Source organism: Temnothorax curvispinosus, unplaced genomic scaffold (assembly GCF_003070985.1).
Source record: "Temnothorax curvispinosus isolate PA1 unplaced genomic scaffold, ASM307098v1 QBEX01001205.1, whole genome shotgun sequence".
Classification (NCBI taxonomy): domain Eukaryota; kingdom Metazoa; phylum Arthropoda; class Insecta; order Hymenoptera; family Formicidae; genus Temnothorax; species Temnothorax curvispinosus.
This window is the reverse complement of record NW_020210985.1, coordinates 19,891-22,594: the sequence shown is the minus strand read 5'-3', so window position 1 is coordinate 22,594 and position 2,704 is coordinate 19,891. Positions and strand designations below refer to the sequence as shown.

General features: G+C 33.8%; 1 long non-coding RNA gene across 4 annotated transcripts in view; it reads right to left on the bottom strand.

The window, feature by feature from the left end:
* Window positions 1–987: 987 nt before the first annotated feature.
* Window positions 988–2,704, bottom strand: part of LOC112461410 — a 1,921-nt gene continuing 204 nt past the window's right edge. For 2 of the 4 annotated variants that reach the window (XR_003041550.1, XR_003041549.1), the window contains exons 2-3: window positions 2,363–2,563; window positions 988–1,559 (exon numbers count right to left, since the gene is read on the bottom strand). This is a non-coding gene — a long non-coding RNA (uncharacterized LOC112461410). The other 2 variants (XR_003041548.1, XR_003041547.1) reach the window with 2 other exon arrangements.

Here is a 2,704-nt window from a genome sequence, read left to right as displayed (position 1 = left end):
GTAGCAATAACTTGAAATATATGTGTAACGCTGATTGACTATCGTGTTGTGAGGGCGTAATTTTCTTAACGTTGCCGCGCTATGAAAGGTTTAATTTACTGCATGATTTAATTTATCCGTATGATATTGCAGACCGAGGATTGCGAAAGTAAGAAAAGTTTATAAGAATTACATTTGTAATTTATAGGACGTAAACATAGAAGAGGATACAGAGAGTAGTTCTGATTACATGGGTGAAACGAGTAACGATGAACACAGTGGGTGGTGGTAGCCAATCTGGAGCCAGTATGAAACCAGGCGATGATCTTGCTACAGATAGCACATTAAAACGGATTCTAGAGCAGGATTATGACCTAATGAGTATTAAGAACAAGGTAAGCTAGTAATTAAATTTTAGTTAATATACATATATATTACAGATAAGCTATAAAGCGTTTGTGCCGGATACATTTTTCAACAACTAAAAACTATTCCTGCTGTTTGCATTTTATTTATTTTTCATATTTAAATTAAAATTATACAAGGATTGTAATTTATGTTAAAAACTAATCTTTCACTGAAAACAAATATCATACAAATATATCACTGATATTTATTTCAGCTTATACTTCCGGCGCAACCTACTGTGATAAATATTCCAGAATCTCTGGCCCAGCATTTCACTACGACGCAGTTTACGAATATCCCAGAGAAACCTTAATTCTCATATCGCAGTTTACGAATGTCTCAGAGAAACTCTCTGATTGTGTCGATTAATTATCGAACGGAAAAAGGAAAATACAATAGCAATGTTTTTTTTACGTATCAGGATAAGCTGTGATTATATAAAAAAAGAAAGAAAAAAATAACGGAAAACAGAACCGAGCAGGAACAGGACGCAACTGTATTTCTAGACAGTCTGATTTTGTAAATTATTCTACGAGGAAAACACTTGTGTATTATATATATATGTATATGCGGATATGCGATATACAATTTGATATGATATATGATCTATGACGTTTGTTTATTACTATGTAAAGTGACAGACTTCGAAATTAAACATTAATTACTGTTAATCGTGGCGTTTTGAATTTACTCTTTTTCTTTTCTTTTACCTAAAGAGGATCATGAGAAAGTGAGAAAATTCCAAACGCTGCGAGAGTGCAGACACAATGGACATCCGAATTTTACAAAACGTGAAAAAACATTCGTCTTTTCTCATCTCTAAACTCCTCAGACCGTGTTAATATTTAAACAAAATAATTTACACGTCACTCATAGAGCTAGCGCGATAAAAAAATAAGTTAACATTCGTTGAAACAACATTATACATTTATGCCTAACAACAATTTTTTGTGCTTGCACTTGCGAATTTCTTGCCGACGTGATACTCGATTTTCTCACACAGAATTTCTTGCTATAAGACACAAAGGGGAGTTTACTTCTTGCGGAAAATACTCGACATGCTGGGCGATTCAATTTTCTGTTGAAGAGATCTTGTTCATCTTCTGGCGCATATCCTTGGCAGACATTCACCGTCGTCATCGATAGGGAAAACCCGGAGCTCGTCGAGTGTCCTGGAATGAAGATAATTTTTTTACAAACGTTTAAACATTTTTCGTTATCGAGAAAATGTGTACAGGATACATAATGTTTCTAGAAAAGTATTCAATGGTCCAAAGATATCGAAATTCAGAAATATTCTACCAAATCTACTATGGATTATTGCGACTGTAGATTACAATTATATAATCACAGTAATTTCAAATCCAGGTCGCTGCCTGGTCTGCCGAGATCAGGAGATCTTTTTTTCGGCAATCAAAAATTCCAAGAAAATTAGCGTGTCGCTATAATAATGAGGGATGTTCGAAAGATTGCACCGCGTGATAAATTACAGTAATAAAATATAAAATTTCTTATATTTCTTTACCTCTGTATGTCTTATAGTTATTAATTCGTCAATTATTATAAACTGAAGAAAATAAGCTGAAGATATATAATTAGTAATCCTTAAGATATATGTAGTGATCCTTAAGTCCTAAGAAATTAATCAATCATAGTTAATTATTTTCCTCACATTCGATTGTGATTGATCAATTTCTCACAGCAGATCTTAATGGAACACTTAATAAAGTTGTAGGGTAGTATTTCATTGTCGGATCTTTTATATTTAAGGCCGGCTGGAGTAATCTTAAGAGAGAGAGAGATGTTATAAACTAATCACTCGATTGTTAGATATAACAGAGCCGTATATATTATCAACCTTAAGCCTGTCTTGAAATAAGAACCGACTATGTATACTAGCCTTAATTTTACTCATTAATTGTTCGTTGCTTAGCAAGGAAGATTTTACAGAAAAATATATTGCTCTTTTTCTTACCTATATAACAGGAGATGAGGTAATATGCGAAATCGAAATATATACGCAAGTCGTCCGCGACTTCTCTGCATATATTTACTTCGTTTACTGTCTTCTCTATGGTATACGGTATTATTCACTTTACTCCGTTGAGGTTTCTGTTCGTAATATTCTCGGTTCGGAATATTCGTAAACTGCGTCGTAGTACAATGCTATGCTAATCTGACAAATAAATTGAAAATAGGTTAAGCACGTTTCCCGTGTTGATAAACTATAACGTAATGCGTTCCGAAACCACCACATATTCTACGTCTCACCCCCACTCTCCGGCAGCTAAACGATATACAGTTTTTCGCTTTTTTT